Below are 20,259 nucleotides of genomic sequence, written 5' to 3' on the forward strand. Positions count from 1 at the left end.
CCAACTATAGGAATTATTCTTTTTCAAAACTTTTCACTGAGGGATGCTAAACAAAGTCAGTATGAAGTTTTTCCTTGGACTCACCATCAAGATAAACTTACTTCCAAATCGAGAATTTATCATCATTTCTCAGTCTTTTGGCTAAGATCAAGTGAAAAAAGAGAATTTATAGAAATCACACAAAAAGGAGCCAAGGAATGCAATATGATCTACTCTAAATGTGATGTAGAAATAATTTATTTAAACTACCTGTTTATACTAACTTGACTCATGGTTAACATTTTTTCAGATTTTGTTGTCATTTAGTTGCATTTAGTCTAACTTTGTAACAATCCACAGAAGCACAGATCCTACAGGACACTACAAAAATCTTTTTTAGAGAGAGGCATGTCCTTTTAACACAAGCAGCATCAGCTATAATGTCATATGGTTTGATGCCAAAATAGCTTCTTAATTTTTTCTTAATATTCAGTCTTACACATTAAACCATTCCATATGGCAAGAAAATGTGATTAACATTGTTATTATTCAGTTTACATTTATCTTAACTTCTCTACTAAAGTTATAAGCTGGAGGTCAGAGGAAGGGACTATTTGTGTATTTTTGTATACTATTGCTGAACTCAAGTGGTGCATCTGTGGAAAATCTATACAGAACTTTAACCGAATTTATGTTAGAATAGAAAAACAGGCTCTATTTTCTCTTCCCTACTTCCTTTCCAAGAGTCAACAAAAATAGATTCTCTGCCACAGAACAGATATAAGAGAATTAATGAGGTTATTTTTATTTACAAATATTTAAGTTTACACAGTTCTTGCTGCCCCCCCGACTCACCTCAAGAATGAAAGCTTTTTATTCCTTCATAAAAAGGTAATGGCTGGGGCGCCTGGGTGGCTCAGTGGGTTGAGCCTCTGCCTTGGGCTCGGGTCATGATCTCAGGGTCCTGGGATCGAGCCCCGCATCGGGCTCTCTGCTCGGCAGGGAGTCTGCTTCCCCCCCACCCCACCTGCCTCTCTGCCTACTTGTGATCTCTCTCTGTCAAATAAATAAATAAAATCTTTAAAAAAAAAAAAAAAGGTAACTGCTATATTCAAATGGATGAATTACCCTTTTCCCCTTCTATAGATTAAACTAGCTAAGCTTTTCCAAATTCTTCTTAGCATAGATTCCTGACCTTTAGACATTTGGGGGCTCCACTTTATTTTCTTCTAGGACTTATTCTGGTAATTATCAACTATTTTCTATGTACATGTTAACACCAGGTACTATGAGGACTTATATAATGTGGAGGAGGTACAGTTACTGATTTTAAAAAGTTTATACTCTATGTGGAAAATAAGACATTAAATTATATGATTCATTTATTTAACATATAGTGCTTATTATGTACAAGTCACTGAACAATTTACAAATATTAATTCATCTTTATAACAACTTTATGAAATAGGTATTATCACCCTCATTTTACAGATGAGAAAACTTAGGGACAAGCAATAAATGGTAGAGCCAGGTTTAGAACCCAGGCTCCCTGACTCCAGAATCAATGTTCCCAGCTAGTAAGTTTTATGGCTCACTCACTGGAAAGTAATATTACAAACAGTGAGAATGTCTCAATGAGAGACAGCTTATTAACAGCCATATTGCTTATATGTGATATTGTGATATAAGAAATGTATATCTGGTCCTTGTTCCTAGTTGGCTCACTCACTGGAAAGTAATATTACAAACAGTGGGAATGTCTCAATGAGAGACAGCTTATTAACAGCCATATTGCTTATATGTGATATTGTGATATAAGAAATGTATATCTCGTCCTTGTTCCTAGTTGTTGGAACAGAGCTCCTGAACTCTTGGAATTTCATGAGTGACAGCGGTGGGAGAAACATGTTTTGTTTTTCAGAAGCTCTTTTGAGGTGACTCTTCTTAGTGGACCACTAAACAGCTGTGGGAGCTACCAGAGAATCAGAGAATAACAGTTACCAGAGAATCAACCATGTTATTAGAAGGTTGGAACTTTCACTCCCACTCCCCAACATACAGGGAGGGGAAAGGGGGCTGATGATTGAGTCAATCAGCTATGGTCAATGATTAATCAATCATGCCTACATAATGGGACTTCCATGAAAATATTAAACAATGAGGTTTGGAGAGCTTCAAGGTTGATAAACACATCTACATACTGGGAGGATGGTACACCTAAACTCCACAAAGACTGAAGCTCTTGTGCTCAGGACTTTTCTGGACCTCCTCTTATGTACCTCTTCATCTGACTGTTCATTTGTATCAGTAAAGATATCCCTTATGAGGGACATCTGGGTGGCTCAGTTGGTTAAGCACCTGACTTTTTTTTTTTAAACTTTTTTAAAAAAAGATTTTATTTATTTATTTGAGAGAGCGACAGAGATAATGAGAGAGCATGAGTAGGGAAGAGAGGGAGAAGCAGGCACCCCGCTGAGCAGGGAGACCAAGGTGGGCTTGATCCCAGGACCCCAGGATCATCACCTGAGCCGAAGGCAGACGCCCAACTGACTGAGCCACCCAGGCGCCCAAGCATCTGACTCTTGATCTCAGCTCGGGTCTTGATCTCAGGATCATGAATTCAATCCCTGTGTCGGGAATGTAGCTTACTTAAAAAAATAAAATAAAATAAAATAAATCCCTTACGATAAACTGGTAATATTCAAGTGTTTTCCTGAGTTCTGTGAGCCATTTTGTGATTTTGAGACTATCATACAGAAGAAATTATACCTGAGGTTGGCTTTTTAAAAATTCAGCATAATGCTTTTAAGATCCATTCAAATTGTTGCCTGTTTCAATAGTTTGTTCCTTTTTTATTTCTGAGTAGCAGTAATACATTGCATAGATGTACCCACATTTTGTTTAACCATTTACCTACTGAAGGACATTTGGGTTGTTTCCAATTTCCGTATATTCTGAATAAAGCTACTACAAACATTTGTGTACAAGGTTTTGAGTGGACATAAGCTCTTGTAGACAGAGACCAGGAATTCTGCTAAACATAAACATTTTACGAGAGAGCTCCCCATAATGAAGGATTCTCTAGCCTCAACAGTTAACAGTACTGAGGCTGAGAAACTCTGAAACACCCTCCCCTTCAAAATTTTGTCAAACTGGATGTACTCTCAACACAGAGTGTCCTATCGGTTATTTCTTTCTTTCTTTCTTTCTTTTTTTTTTTTTTAATTTGAAAGAGAGCACACAGAGAGAAAGAGAGAGAGAGAGCATGAGCAGGGGGAGGGGCAGACTCAGGGGTAGAAGGAGACTCCCTGCTGAGCAGGGAGACCTATAGATGCAGGGCTGGATCCCAGGACCCTGGGATCATGACTTGAGCCGAAGGTAGACACTCAACTGACTGAGCCACCCAGGTGCCCCCAATCCGTTATTTCTGAGAATTCCTAGAATTACTTTAATTTCTGGCTTACAATGAAGTTTTAGTCTTTAGATTGTTTCTTTCCTGAGTGTGGGGTTTGTTTTCCGTACTACTAGGTTCTAATAATCTTTTCAGTCTTCAACACACTTTGGTCTTACATAGGACTTATTGGGGATGAACTGTGTATGTCAAGGGTGGAGAAACGTAACAAGGCACAGAACTTAAATAAAAATATAATACATCTCAGATGATAACACAGATGATCCTTTATTAATTAAAACAATAGCTAGCACATATGAAGATTAACTATATGCCATGTACTGTTTCTAAGTATTGTATTATACATACTAACCCATTTAATTATCCTAACTGCCTTACAAGGGTAGTTACTCTTATCCTTATTTTACAGATAAGGGAAGTAGGCACAGAAAGAGTAAGTAACTTACCCAAATTCATATGGGTAATGAGTGGTTGTCCAGGCAATTTGGATCTAGAACTCAAGCTCTTAACCCCAGGTTATACTGTAATCCTTGATTCCAGTTTCTTACCATGTTGCTGGCATCACCCCCTACCATCTCTCTACTCAGGGTACCTGCTATCATAACTCTCAAAATTCCTCCTAAACCCTCCTACCAAATATTTGCTGTCAAAATTCCTCATGGGACGCCTAGGTGGCTCAGTTGGGTAAATGTCTGACTTCAGCTCTGGTGGTGATCTTGGGGTCTTGGAATCAAGTCACACGGTGGGTTCCACACTGAGTGGGGAGTCTACTTCTCCCTCTTCCTTATTCCTCTGCCCCTCCCCATTGCCCCTGTCCATGCTCACTCTCTGTCTCAGATAGGTAAATAAAATCTTTAAAAAAAATCCTCTTCCTCATACCAAATGTTTTACCCACCTTTTTGACTTGTCCATGACCACCTAGGCATTTTTATAACCAAACACACCCAATTAAGGTATATCTGTAAACAAAGATAGTACTTTCCTTGAGTGGAATTCTACTCTGACTTCTTTAATAATGATGAGTTTGGAATATGATAAACAAAGCAAGTGATCACTCTAAGACTATTTTACATGAAATAAATCATATAACTTTCATACATTCTCTGCTGATCAAAACTAGTTAAATTTACAGCCTTATTTTATTTTAGCTGTTTAAGACAAGTATATTCATGCATTAGGCTTTGCTCCCAGAACACTGAATAAAGAATATAGCACCATAAGAGATAAAGGATTCTAAAATTTACATGGAAATGGAAAGGTCCAGGAATAGTAAATAAAACTTGAAGAATGACTTCCATTACTTAATATCAAGATTTAACATAACGCTAAAGCACTTAAGATAGAATGTGACTGACACAAGCATAGATAAAAAGACCAGTGGAAGAGAATAAAGAATCGAGAAGCATATCTATACATGTATAATTCACCTCATTTAGGACAAGGGTAAGCCACTGCCATATTTTAGTAACAGGACGGTATTTTCAGTAATTGATGATGGATCAATAGGATATGAATAAAAATAAAACTTGTTCCTACATCACACCATATACAAAGCTCAATTCCATAAGGAATACAGACCCAATACATTTTTTGGAAGATAAACTAACAGAATATCTGCATGACCCAGGACTGGGCAAAGACATTTTAAACAGGACAAAAAGGGCACTTAACCACAAAAGAAGACTGGTTCTTAGTGAAGTTTATTGATAAGAAAAACTTCTGTTCACCAAAGACACCATTAAGATGGTAAGAAGGCAAGCCATATGGTAGGAAAAGATATCTCTAATTCAAATATCCAACAAAGGGCTTATTCTAGAATATACAGAGAATCCATAGAAATCAATAAGAAAAATAAAGACAATCTTATCAAAAGATGAACCAAAAAATTTATACAAGAATTTACAAAAGAATACGCCCAAATGACCAATAGGCATATGAAAAGCTGTTCAACATTATCAGGAGATACTATGGACTACAAGAAACAAATTGAGGGTTTCAGAAGGGAGGCTGGTTGGGGGATGGGTTAGCCCAGTGATGGGTATTAAGGAAGGAATGTACAGCATGGAGCACTGGGTGTTATATGCAAACAATGAATCATGGAACACTACATCAAAAACTAATGATGTATCATGACTAACACAACATAATAAAATAAAATAAGTAAAATAAAATAAAATGAAAAGAAAAGAATCCTGCTAAAAACAAAAACAACACCGCCCGTCCAAAAAACCCAAAACATTACTGGGAGATGAAATAAAAATCACAGTGAGATACCACTGCACAGGTATAGTGCAGAATAGCACAAAACCAATAAACAAACAACCCTGACAATACAGTGTAAAAAAATACTTAAATACTGCTGTGCTGGTGGGATTGCAAATTGGCAGCATTAGATTTGGGAAAAATTTTAAGTCAAACGTACTGAAAACCGTAGCATGTCCACTGCTGGGTCTCTACCAAAAGGAAAAGTACACATAGGTGCATCAAAATATATGTAACAAATATTCACTGAGTTGTTCATGATAGCCAAAATTGGCAATGTCCATTAACAGTATAGACACAATGAAATATGACAGCAATAAGAGAGAATCTAACAAATATCCTATTGAACAATAGAAGAGAGATTCAAAAGAATACATACTAAGTGATTTCATTTGTATAAAGTGTGAAAATGGGGAAAGGAAATAACAGAATGGCAGTCATATAGTGGTTATACTCACAGAGTAGATAATGATGTGAGGGAAGCATGAGGAAAACTTCTAAAGTGCTTGGTAATATTCTATATCTTGACCTAGGTAGTGGTTAGGTGGGGGTGTTTGCTTCAGAGAATTTCATCAAGTCTACATAATTATGATTGGTATGCCCTTCTGTATTTATAGTTTAATTTTTAAAAATATTTTATTTATTTATTTGACAGAAAGAGAGATCACAAGTAGGCAGAGAGGCAGGCAGAGAGAGAGGGGGAAGCAGGCTCCCCAGTGAGCAGGAAGCCCAATGCAGGGCTCGATCCCAGGACCCTGAGATCATAACCTGAGCCAAAGGCAGAAGCTTAACCCACTGAGCCACACAGGCACCCCTATAGTTCAATTTTTTAAAACTTAACAGAAAATGTACTAAGGAAACTGGGTTTAAGAATGAAACAATTATTGATATCTGTTTTTTCCTCCAAGAAAGAAGTCAGAATTATGAAAAATGAAATAATGCTGTATGTATTTTAAAATTTAGTATAAAATTAAGAAGTACTTGGCCACTCCTCTTGTACCAGTTAACAACTTAAAGTAGAGCAATGACGTATAGAGAGAGAGAAGCCAATGAATACAAGAAATGTTTTATAAATAAAGGAAGGGCTGGAGACCACAGAGAAAACAATTAAACTTGTCTTGGAAGGGTGGAAGCAGGAAAAGGAGGGAAAAGGGCTCTTAAACGAGGCTATATTCAGAAGTCTTATAATGGATGAGGCTGGTTTTGTAACAGTAGAGCTAGGGAACTCTGAGGGAGCTGAGGGAATGATCTTCAGATTCACATTCTATATGACTTGCCAGTTCAACACAAACATAGAGCTCTAATTTCAAGATGATTAAATGCAGCATATTTAATGTTGTTCTACAAGAGTGTTTTAAATTTATTGCTAGAATAATAATATTGATAGTAGACTAGTAGTAATAACAATGATAACTAATACTTACTGGGCTATTAGTGTCTAGTACTTTCCTAAGTGCTTTACATGTATTAAATCACTTAATCTTCATAAGGTTCCCTACCCTACAGACAGTAAAAGGGAGGTACATGGGGACAGTTCTTGCCTGCCCGTGGTTACAGAGTTAGATCAGTGACAGAGTTAATCCTGAAGTCCAGGTTGTCAGGCTCCTGAGCCCGTGTTCTCAACCACCTTATTATTTTGCCAGGAAATAGGTGATTGCTGTATATGAACTGTTTATATGGTTACTTTGTTTACTTTTATCTTTTTAAAAAGATTTTATTTATTTATTTGACAGAGAGAGTGTGTGAGTGCATGAGCAGGAACAAGCGGTAGAGGGAGACTCCCCACTGAGCAGGAAGCCCGATGCAGGGCTCCATCCGAGGACCCTAGGATCAAGACCTGAGCCAAAGGCAGACGCTGAACCAACTGAGCCACCCAGGAGCCCCTACGTTTATCTTTAACTGTATCCTGATGACAGACAATATAGGAAAGCATTCATTAACTCAATAAATATTTACTGAGTACTTTCTGTGTGTCCCCAGCACTGTGTCAGGTGTTACCTACATATTTATGAACAACGAGAATAGCCTCTATTCTTAAGGAGGTTACAGTCTCTTGGGGGGAAAAAAGAAAATCAATCAGTCCATTAATTAAATCATAGTAAATTAAACTACGTGAGAAATACAATGCAAGCAAGAAAGAGGATGCTGTAAAAAAGCAAGCGCTGAACATTTTGGTCCTTGTTTTCCTTGATGATACCAATTCTCCTTTCAGAGATGGTTTACACTTTATATTTACAAAAAAAAGTGTCTTCTATTTGGCTATCTCTGTAGCCCAACCACAGAGGGATTAGACAATGACTAAAACTGTGTAAAGAAACGACTGTGTATGGGGTGACCGGGTGATGGGTACTGAGAAGGGCACGTGATGTGATGAGCACTGGGTGTTATATACAACTAGTAAATCACAGCACACTACAACAAAAACTTATGATGTACTATATGCTGGCTAACTGAACATTAAGGAAAAAAAAAAGAAATGAATGTCTAATAGCTAATGCATCCAAACCCCTAATCTACATCCGCAACATGGCAGGCTACACAGAGTCTCAGTGTATAGACTCTCTTAATTCTCCGCATTCTCTTAGCATTTTCACATCGGGCTGTTTACATTTTTCCTTTATGATCTGCTAATTATAAACCACTTGTTCTCATCTATTGCAAAACTCAGAAATTTGTACCACATTTAATCAAATAAAGAAACCCATTCATTCTCTCTCACAGAGTTATAAAACCTATGATTAGCTTGGCCCAAAACAAACCTGGTAACATTTTCATTTCTCAGTTCTTAAATGATTACCTAAACTTTTTCATTTTCTAAAGAATATTGGGAAATGGGTGGCTGTTAAAACCAGGGCTGTTATTTGTCACAGTAAGTGCTGAAGCCGGCACACGGGCTCTGCCACATTCTCCCCAAACTGGGCTCCAGCTTGTTATATGGCTCCAGTTCTTCAAGCTTATGAACCCCTTTGTAGCAAATGAGACAGTGAAAAGATACATTCTTAGTAGAGAGAAATCGCTGTCATTTACATACATTTATAACATATTAAATTGTTTCATTTTGCCTTCATCTGTCTTTTTGGGTTCATTTCATTCATTCAACACACACTGAATGAAAGTCTACTATATACCAGGCACTACAGGAAGCACCATGAATACAACTGTAAGCATAAGGGAGAAAATCTATTAAATTCTCCAGATGGGTGTTTTTGATAATTTTAGTGTTTATTTTTTCTTGATTGGGCACTTGAGAAGAAATGATTGAGGAATAGTTATTTTAAAGCTTTCACTGAAAAAAGGCCATGATGATTCACCTACAGCTTAACTCTTTTTTTTCTCTAGGGCAAATAGCAGACCTTCTCTGTCATTATAAAAAAATGTTACTTGGTTAGGGACCAGCTAAGGCATTTGTTGTAGTAGAGAACTCATTTTAATGAAGAAAATCAGCATCATTGTTTTGTTAAGATGCCAGAAAACAGCATCCATATTTTATGCCCCTGAATGAAATGGAAGTTTTACTTGTACATATATGAATTCTAACCAATGTTCTTTAAGACTTATAAATAGAAAAATTACTTATATAAAACAAATAACACCTTTAGATTTTAAGGGTAGCCTTCTGTTCTAGAGTAGCCAAAGATGATTTACATGGATTAATAGAAGGGTAAGTCTTCAATATAAATACTAGTCATTTTGTGGTAAATACAAAAATGTATTATGTGGCTTTTGAAATTCGATGTTTCAATAAAACATTGACCAGCAGATAAGAGCATTCCTTTTAAACTGGTTTGCAACAGAGCCAAGCAATATAAACCCAGATGTAGTAAGCTTATGTCTCATGATCCTTTTCAAACACAAAAAGAAACTCTCTACTCATTTTGCATGATTACTCCTATTTCCTATTTAGTATTTTTTTCCTGGCAACAAAAGAAACATCAGTTTCATCTACTCATATTTATAACTGAGCTTTCATGGCTACTGTAGAAGTTAAGATAAAACTAGAAAACAAAATAACACTGAACTTATCTCAATGATCTATGAGATACATTTGAGATTTGTGGCTGGATAAAGTAGACATTTTTCACTCCAAGCTAATGGTAACAGGTCAAATGAGGCCAGATGGAGATGAGAAGCAGAAAGACAAATTTTTCAACAATTTAGTTTCAAGAGTCTTATAACCACAATAGGCAAAACTTTTATGCAAAATACAAATTTGAGATTATTTTCCAAGTCCAAATAGGAGACAACTTGCTCAAAGAGACAGACCATGAATCAACTGTAAAAGCCTGTTTGAAAGAGGAACTTCTTTATATTTCAAGTAATCACCTGGCTAACAATACCATTTCAATTTCTTATTATATAGCTCCCAGAACTTAGGTTGACTGGTTTATTCAAAGAGGTAGTGTTCTAAGACTATTTTAGTATCCAGTCTGTTTCCATTTAGCTTCATGGAGAGCACAGAATGAAAAATTAAAATGTTCTTTTTATACACTTTAGAATGTGTATGCAATCTAAAAATATAAATGCTAGAATTTCCCCCACTGCCCCTAAAGGAAATGGTGGTGGCAGGGACCTTCCAGTAACTGGAGACCTTCTAGATGATGACAACTAATACAAACTGGACAAAATATACCTTAAATATCTTTTTAAAAGCATTAAAAACCTAATGAGATGGTGATAAATCAAAAGAACAGGAAGAGGAAAATCCAGAATGGAGATCTCACCCACTACCAATGGCCACTTTAAACAGGGGCATTTGCTAACAGGGAAGAAATGATTGCACAGCTGAGCTGTGCTTCTGTCTGTCTCACAAGGTCAGGGGAACAGAACTGTGGAGTCTAGGATCTGCCAAGAGTGGGAAATCTAGTAAAGCAACCTACACTTTGGGCTGAGACCCTTAACTGTGCTCGGGGGGTAAAGATAAACCAGAAATAAACTAAGCCTTGCAATTTTGACTTACGTCAACCGATTAGCCTGGGAAACCACAAACTCTGAACTTGGATCAAACTGGTCTCAGGTGGCAGAAGCAAATAAAATCTTCTCTGGAGGGGGAAAAAAAACCCATCCTATCTTCAGGTTATTTCTATGAATATTCTCAAATATTAAATCCAGCACACAAAAATAATTAGGGGTATGCAAAGACAAAAGAACTAGAAGAAACAATAAGCAAAAGTAATAGTGGTAAATGTGATGGGGTTACAGTATTATGGTTGATCTCTTAAGATAGTTCTTAATATAATCTTGTAAAACTGCGGTAGAAAAGAACTAGTGTCTATGGCATGATGATTGGTAGAGATGGAGGGAAGAGTGAGCTGTAGAAGAGCTACAAGAATGAATTATCTGATGATCACAGCACTGAAGATGGCAAATATTTCCCTGACACCACTAGAAGTTATTGGTTGAGGAAAGTTTCCTTAGTACTTTTCTTTTCAAAGTAACTTCACATTTCAATTGTTCAGTCACGCATATTTTCTCCTGGTATAGCTAACCACGGTAGCTAATAACAAATAATCCTCTAAACCGTAGCATATGGAAGCTAACAGAGGATCTCATTCAGGAACTCTTGATCTGAGGCCCTCTGCTACCTGCTCTTTTCGAAGTTTGTGAATCCGCTGAAATTGTTTGTTTTAATAGGGAAAGAATAAAGGAAATTTTCATTCTTCTATCCTCCACTGCTTCTTTGCATCTCCTAGAAAAAGAAAATAACAATTCGCAGTAACCCATAGCAGAGACTGCAAACTCAAATACCTTCAGAATAGAAGCAGTTTTAATATGCCTGTCATGGCTGGGTTAATGGTAGTAGGAAATGGTAAAATGTATACTGAACTATGAAGTGTACAGCCAGCAAGAGGTCTTTCTAATCCTAATTTTTAAAAATGTGCTTGTCAAACAGGATTTTGATTAACTGTCTAGAAAAATTTGTCTACTATTTTACTAGTTTGGAGGTTAAGATGGTAGTCTATAAGTTTGAACGTTATATAAGTTTGGAGGTTAAGATGGTAGTCTTAGTTTTCCATAGTTCTGAGAACTACCTCTCAATTTGGTCCAGAGGACAGAAAAGTAGAGAAGAATGGTTCCTGGAGATAGATGGGAAAACTAAGTCCATGTTAGGCTATCAATGACAGGTCACTGTCCATCCTCAACTGAGGAAAAAATTGCCTAAGTTGGGGCAGGTACATCAAAGTCTAAGGATCTTTAATTGTAGGACCCCGTCTCTTGAAAAGGGAAGTGTCTGAGCCTCTCCAACTTACCCTTCCTTCTCTTCCAAATTACTGCCTTCTTTAAATTAACTTACCTAGAGCCTAAGTTAAAGAATCAACTTTTAGGGAATCTCTCCAGTTACAGAGAGGAGTATTTAGATGCCTTGTTTTAGGGTATGGGATGGGAGTTAGAAATAATGAAAAATTCGTTAGAGTACTCCAGGTTAGTCTTTCTTATTAACTTTGGTTTGTTCAGACTAGCTTTCACATAAAACTATTTACATAATGCAACAAATATTAATGTTTCATTAATTTTTTTTGAAACTCCAGACAATATGCAAAATTTTGTATGTAGGTTCAATTTTCTGGAGAGATTGTCCATAAATTTCATCAGCAATCATTTTGCAAGATATATATATATATATATATATATATATATATATATATATATATATCACACATATTGTAGCCCTTAAGATTATACAATGTCATACATCAACTATATCTCATAAAAGCTGGAAAAATTTTTTTAAACTATGTTCCCTAAAGAACAATAAGTAAATTTAATAAATTTATCTAATCTTTAATAATCTTATAGTCTTTTAACTAGTAACTTAGACATAAGTAAGTGGAAAAAAAGTCACCCACACATATAAACACATAGCTGTTGGTCCTCTTACTATTTAGAAATTAAATGTTTAAAAGATTAGGGACTCTACTTTTTGCGTTGTTTTGTTTTGTTTTAGTGGCGCCAACATGGGGCCCGAACTTACAACCTGAAGATCAAGACCTGAGCTAAGATGAAGAGTGAGACACCCAACTGACCTAACCACCAGGTTTCCTGGGACTCTGCATTTTTTTATCTCATTAGTTTGGCACTTAGCTAAGAAAACAGGCTTTTATTCTATACTGAACAAGCTTTTAATATATACACAAAATTTGGGATGTCGTTATGTAAAAATATTACTGTTATTGTCTTTGGGAGGTGAGGTTATGGGTGTTCTCATTAAATTCTTCTAGGTTTCAATAGGTATGCAATTACAAAAATTCTGGAAGGAAAGGAAGAAAGAGGGAGGAAAAGGGGAGGGAAGGCAAGCAGTAAGGGAGTAAGGGAAGGAGTAAGAGATGGAAAAAAGAAAGGAAGGGAGGGAGGAAGGGGGGAGAAAGGAAGGAAGGAAACAGCCACTGACTTTGTGAATTAGAGGATAAAAATCTATTCGGTACATCTATATTCAGTAACTTCTATGATTTTTTTTGCCATTGAGATAAACTTAAATATTATTTGTTTAAAAAAAAAAAAGAAAACAGGTTTTAAAATGCTAAATAATCTTCTATCACAATACCCTACTTCTGATTCTCTCCCACTGAAGTAGGAATCACTGCAAAGACAGGATATATAGAAAGTACTCACTGCTGGCAACACTTAGAGGAGTGTTTCCTTGCCTACATAATTGCCCCCAGTGTACAAAAAGTAGTATGTGCACAATGATGTATGGTAATGACTATTTGGCTGGGATAAAAAGCAGTATTTGACAAGCTCAAGAACCTTAAATGCTTCACTGAAATTTCTAAGACTGATGTTTCTCACTGAGTGTTCCTTTGGGCTTTAAACTGAGGTTTCTAACGTCTGCTTTGAATAGACATACGTTTGAGATATAAGTGATGGTAAAGGAGCATTACTTCTGTAATGCAGTATTCTCCATTTTATTTCCCGGTTGGCCTGGATTTCCTCATCCATATCACAATTTATTCTAATGTAGAAAGCTAGGTATATATATACTGATTACAGTAAGGAAACTATTATCCTCAAAACTCACGTTTGTCTAAATAACAAATTTACTCTCTGTTGACTTCCAAATCTGGAATCTATTCTAGAAACTGCACACTAAAATAACATGATGTAATCACACAGGCTTAAAGAGAAAAGCACCATTCTAGGAAGAATTACTTCACTGTACTGTAATAGTCAGTACAGAATAGGAAAGACCTACAGGTAATTATATGAAAGGGGCACCTGGCTGGCTCAGTCGGTGGAGCATGTGACTCTTGATCTCTGGGTTGTGAGTTCGAGCCTCAAACTGGGGGGTTGAGATAACTTAACTTTCTTTCTTTTATTTTTTTTTAAAGTGGCAGGGGTGTTTTGAAAACAAAATGGGTAGGATAGCAGGAATTCTGGTGAACCAGCAGCTAAAACCTTTAAAGAATTAGTGGTATGACCTCAGAGTCTAGAGAAACTTCAACAAGGAAAAGTAGTGATTATTACAGTTTGATGATGTGAAATGGAAAGCTGAAGTATTAGGGAAGAAAGCAGGGGATTGGTCTAGAATGGACTCTCCTAGTCAGCTCTTACGGAAATTTTTTTTAGTGTATACAAGAATTTAATACTCCCTTCGTTGTTTTATTTATTTATTTTTAAAGATTTATTTATTTGAGAGAAAGAGCATGAGCATGAGCGTGGGGGCGATGGGCAAAGGGAGAGGGAGAGAGTCCTAAGCAGACTCCTCCCTGAGCATGGAGCCCTACACAGGGCTTGATGTCATGATCCTGAGAACATCTCCTGAGTGGAAACTGAGCTAGATGCTTAACTGACTGTGCCACCCAGGGGTTCCTTCAGTTGTTTAAATGTGGCATTTTCTTTTAATCTCCCTGAGTAAATTGAAAGATGAGGAGTGGGAATCCAGCGGAATCTATGTATTTGCAGTAGCTGCCTTTTCTTCAAGGACTGGCTTGTCTAATGCCAAAAGATATGCTTGTAACACAAACTGTTCCTCAGATCATTTCCAAATAATCTGCTGAATGTGTGTCCATGGTATCTGACACAGCAGCTCTTATGAGATTTTGTTTCACATACTCCTTAGTATCTGCTATCATCTCTAGAATTAACCTCTTTTTTTCTGGTATTTTCCTTGTTTGCAAAATATTCCAATTTTTAGTTGTTGCTACTGTTTTATAGTTGACCATTTATCTGTCTAGTATTTGTTGAGTATTATATAGCAGTCACTGGTCTGAGTGCTAGGGATACTGGACAAGTTCCACATTCATAGATCTTGTAGTTTAGCGTGGCTCGTGTAGCATAAACTAACATCTCACTTCCCTGGATCATAGTTTAGGAAATCCTGTTCTAAGTAAGGATATCTGTTCTAATATAGTAAATACAATCTAAGATGGTAACAGGACATAGTAATCTTCCATAATGTGGTTTGTGCATGTTTTTTGGCATAAATACGTTTAAATACTGGCTACCTCTTGGTAAGGAATAATACTATACTTTGAAAAGAAAATTTTTTTAAGATTTTATTTATTTATTTGACAGAGAGGCAGTGAGAGAGGGAACACAAACAGGGGGAGTGGCAGAGGGAGAAGGAGACTCCCCACTGAGCAGGGAGTACAACACAGGGCTTGATCCCAGGACCCTGGGATCATGCCCTGAGCCGAAGGCAGATGCTTAACAACTGAGCCACCCAGGCGCCCCTGAAAAAAGATTTTTGAATAGTGGTAGGAAAGAAGGGTATAATACAAAGGGGTGGTAAGTTATCTTTGCTCTTTATTCTTCCTTTCTATGTTAACCACGAAAAACAAATCCGGAAATGCTAGCTGCAACATCAGAATCTTAATATGGCATCATGAGACAGATTTTTCCAAGCCAAAACCTCAAGCAAGTGGTATACACCACTTTATATTACTTACTTATTTTCACTGAATATATTTTTCTATAAAGTCAAAACACATTACAGTAAACTTAAAGGTATAGTAGCATTGATTATAATTGCTTAGCAATACAGGTTAATAATTTGTAATCTGTAAATAATCTATACAGATAAATCAGGGAAAGACCTATAGATAGTTATAAGAAGGACAGCAGAAGTTTCTGAATATAAAAAGGGCGGATGCTAGGAATATATAGATTTTTTTTCTATTGGAATGTAAGGATGAGAAAGATACATGCTTCTAGACCATGGGATGGCATATATCAAATATGTAGAAAAAACAAGAAAAATTTGTTGCTTCATTTAAACAACTTTCCTCAAAATCCCAATTTACTCCCTTGAGTGTGGACTGGATGTAGTGACTTCCTTCTAATAAACGGAATATGGCAAAAACTAGAGGATTCCACTTTTTTAAAAAGTTCTATTTATTTAAGTAACCTCTATACCCTATGTGGGATTCAAACTCACGACCCCAAGATCAAGAGTCGCATGCTCTTCTGACTGAACCAGCCAAGTGCCTGGTTACTGTTGAGATTATACTACAAAAGATCGTCACTTTCATTTTGCTTGCACTCACTTTGCCTCTGCTTGCTTGCTCTCCTCTGCTTGCTTGCTCTCATGAAGTTTCCATGTTGTGAGGTGCCTATGGGGAAATACACACGGAAAGGAACTAAAGGTGGCCTCCGGCTAAAAAGCTAGTAAGGAACTAAGACCCCAAGTTCAACAACCCACAGGGAACCAAATCCTTCCAACAACCACATTTATAAACTTGAAAGAGGATCCTTCCCTAGTTGAGTCTTGAGATGATTACAGCCCAGGCTGTCAACCTGACTGCAGCGTATGTGCGACCCTGAGCCACACAAAGAAGCTAAGCCGCCTCTAAATTCCTGACCCACAGAAACTGTGAGATAGTTAAGGGCTATTGTTTTAAGCTACTAAGTTTTATGTTAATTTGTTATATAGCAATAGATCACTAATACAGGATCTATTTTCAAGTGAACTCAGTGAAAATAAACAGAATTTAACCAACACTTCCCACAAGTCTTATAAGCGCAAATGTTACAATGCAGAACTTCTAGATAAGGAAAAACACAAACAAAAAGACAAGGAGGATTTTAAGTGACTTAGAAATAAAGGATGGCACGGCGACTTCATACAGAATTCATAAGTCTCGAGTTTGCTGGGTGTCAAAACACAGATCAAGAATACCTTTCTGTCCCTTCCTTCTACCCACAGAATTTTTCATGGATATTAGGCTGCAGGAACTTATATACTGTTTAGGAAAGGAAAAAGATAAAACTACATTTATTTTCAGAAATAAATTTACAATAAAACAGACTTGTGAAACACAAGTTATTAGTCATAATAATTGATGTTCCAGATGCTGAGCGAAGTAAATTATGTATTGTATCTTATTTAATCATCACAAACACCCTATGGAGTAGGCGATATGACTATCTTCATTTTATAAACGAGGAACCAGAGGATTAGAAAGATAAAGTAATAAAAGTTACAGCTAATATGTGGCACAGCTAGAGTTGAATCCAAGCTTGTCTGATCCCAGGGCCTGAGCTATTTACCGCTGTAAAAAACTGCCTCCACTAAAAAAACCAAAACCTAGAACCCACACAACTTAGCATCTATACATATACATACATAGCCTGTAAAAACAACCAATGACTACAGGATATAGGTGCAATTTTATCTTCTGCAAAGTACTCTCTAAAAAGGATGATAGCCTTATCCACAGTATTCTTAAATAAAAGGCACTAAAGGTTCTAAAACATTATAATAATTGTAGCTAAGATTTACACAGCACCATAGGCCACATACATAACTGTTTTGATTATTTTACATAGTTTAACAAATCTTTGCAGCATTCCTATGGTGTAGGTAATATTATAATCTCCATTTTACAGATAAGGAAATTAATTTCTTATGGTTGCTCTTTGCTCAAGGTCACACAAGTAGTGACAGAACAAATGTTTGAACAGAGGCACTCTGGCTTCAAGATCTGTTGTCTACACCAGGGCATTTTATTCTAAATCAGTGCATTCTTCTGCCTCAAAAACTGTAAGTTAAAACGTTTCTCAGTTAATGGAAAAACTGTTCTTTTGGGTATCTAATTTATGGATCTAGGCGCCACATGCGCAGGCCAAGTTTTTAGAATTTGTGATGCAAGACATCTGAGAAAAGTTAATCTAAGAGTTTGTGGGATGAGACTATTTATCTTTTAAATAATGGTAAGATGTAAATCAGGAAAACAACTAAAAATTATCAAAATGAAACATTTTATTCAACAAAGCATCTGTGCACTAAAATAACTTTCTGACGTGTTAAGAATTTACCAGTGGCTAAGGAAGTATGGGCAAGAAAAGTTATTCATATTCATATTCTAGTTCTTTGGCATGCTTTTTTTCATAACCAGTAACCAGGCTGTTTCTCTCGTACTTAAAATACACTGAAATATGTTCAGTTTATCTCTCTGCTTCTGAGCACTCTTTTCTATACTGACTTTCACATTGTGATTAGAGCAGCACTGCTTTTCAGCTATTCCCTTCATTCCATTTACAAGTCTGTCCACTGTCCATATATGTGTGTGTGTGTGTGTGTGTGTGTGTGTGTGTGTGTGTGTCTATGTATTTTGTTGTTGTTGTTGTCGTTGTTCTAACAGCTATACCACTTACAGCCTTTGTTTCATTTCAATCTCTACAAGAGTATTTCTTGTCTCCTTTATTTGGGGTGGTTAAGTATGTGTCACAGACTGCTCTGGGAGCCTCTTATAGAAAGCAGCACACATTCAGGCACCTGGGTGGCTCAGCTGGTTAAGTGTCTGCCTTGGCTCAGGTTAAGATCCCAGGGTCCTGGGATCAAGTCCCGCATTGGGCTCCCTGCTCAGTAGGGAGCCTGATTCTCCCTCTGCCCCTCCCCCCCTTGTGCTCACACACACACGCTCTCTTGCAAAAATAAATAAAATCTAAAAAAAAAAAAAAGAACCACACATGCACATTACAGAATGTTTGTGTATAATAAGGAGTTTAGAGCACCCTTAAAGCCCACCAATTTAAGTCGGGTTAAAAACCCTGCTTTACACTTATTGTGTTTACAACACTAGATGTAGTGAATACAAACACAACATAGCAGAAGATGTGAATTACAAGAAAAGTCTCCTGGTGTCTACACGCCAATCAAAAATTATACAGAAGGTTTTAAAATATAATTTTAAGTATAAAACTCACAGCAGAACAAATGAAGCATGTCTAAATAATGAAGATAACATTTGATAATGTTTTCAGGGGAAAAAAATATAAAGAAAAAGATGAAAAAACAAATTATCCTTTTCTTTTAAACAGAATGACCACAACTATACAGGAGATGGGAAAAGAGGTTCAAGGAATTACTTTTTATAAAACATTTATCTATAGTGGCTTGTGTTTGTCCACAGAATGTACAATGCTGATAAGAAGTCCAGAGGAAAAATCCTTTATGAATTCAAAAAAACATATATAAATATGAATATGTACCAAATAACTATCATAAAACTCTCTTCCATTCTTGAGTTTCAAATACATCCTAATCTTGTTGTCATCTTAAATAACACTGTCCTTTAAAGGGCAGTGCCATTTTAAAAGAGATTTAAAAGATCTATTATAAAAAGATTAATCTCAAATTTCTCTGAAAATAATTGCTGTGGATAAAAGTCTGTCTATTTTCAGAATACCAGTCTGGACTTTGGCCCTTAACCTTGCATGTGTAGTCAAAAGTCCTATAAAGCTGTTCAGTTGGCTTGTGTCAAGATTTGTTTCTACAGTTGAGATGATTATTACAACATCCAATACAAAAACTTAAGAAACAAAGGTATTTAAATAAAGAATATCACCATCCTTTAATGGCATCTGATGACTACAAGATTGCAGTACACAGTCACTGTAGAAATTTTAGAAAAGGAACAAAGTGTAATGATGATGATGAACAACAGTAACAGGAAAGGTGCTCTTATTATTTTGCCTGAAGTAAGCATTTGGCATATATGTTACTACTTTTTTTTTGCAGTATATGTATATGTACTATGTAGTATATATAAAAATACATGGCATTTATGTTATTTTACTTAATCTTAACAACCCTATGAGATAAACCTATCATAAAAGACCTATTTTAATCGAAGCTTGCAAATAATTCAAGGCTATGAAAGTTGACATGTTATTACAACTAGTAGGTGACAGAGTCAGAAATTAAACCCAGATCTAACTCTAGAACTTGAGCTCTCATTCACTAATATATGCTGCCCAAGAATGAAATTAAAACCACCTGTAACCCCACCAACCAGCCACAACCACTGCTAACACTAATCCCACTCTCTCTTGACTTAACCAATCCCAACTCTCTTTCTCTTTAGGCAACCAATGTTTTCCCTGAGAATCTATATATTTATATATATGTTATATAATGTTAAATTAATTATATATTTATATATATGTTAAATTACAGAAATAAGATCATGATATATGCCATGTTGCTGTGACAGGAAACTGAGATACACCAGAGACATTATATCACACGTTTAGGATCACATGACTAGTAGGGGGGAAATCAGAACTGAAACACAGAATATTTAAGTGAAAACAACTCTCGGGGAATGTGGATGGCTCAGTTGGTTAAGCGTCTGACTCTTGATTTTTGGCTCAGGTCATGATCTCAG

At 36.4% G+C, this 20,259-nt stretch overlaps 1 protein-coding gene across 8 annotated transcripts in view; it reads right to left on the reverse strand.

Annotated features, from left to right (window-relative positions):
- The window catches only part of TANC2 (tetratricopeptide repeat, ankyrin repeat and coiled-coil containing 2), a 363,824-nt gene that overhangs the window by 153,783 nt on the left and 189,782 nt on the right, over positions 1-20,259 (reverse strand). Inside the window, exon 1 of one of the 8 annotated variants that reach the window (XM_032870895.1) lies at positions 835-853. The exons of the other annotated variants lie outside the window; for them this stretch is intronic. The gene's annotated coding sequence lies outside the window, so the exon portion shown is untranslated. Of the gene's footprint in view, positions 1-834; positions 854-20,259 lie in introns of those variants that run through there. 8 annotated transcript variants of the gene reach the window in all.

This window comes from Lontra canadensis, unplaced genomic scaffold (assembly GCF_010015895.1).
Source record: "Lontra canadensis isolate GAN:19392208 unplaced genomic scaffold, GSC_riverotter_1.0 scaffold41, whole genome shotgun sequence".
Lineage (NCBI taxonomy): Eukaryota > Metazoa > Chordata > Mammalia > Carnivora > Mustelidae > Lontra > Lontra canadensis.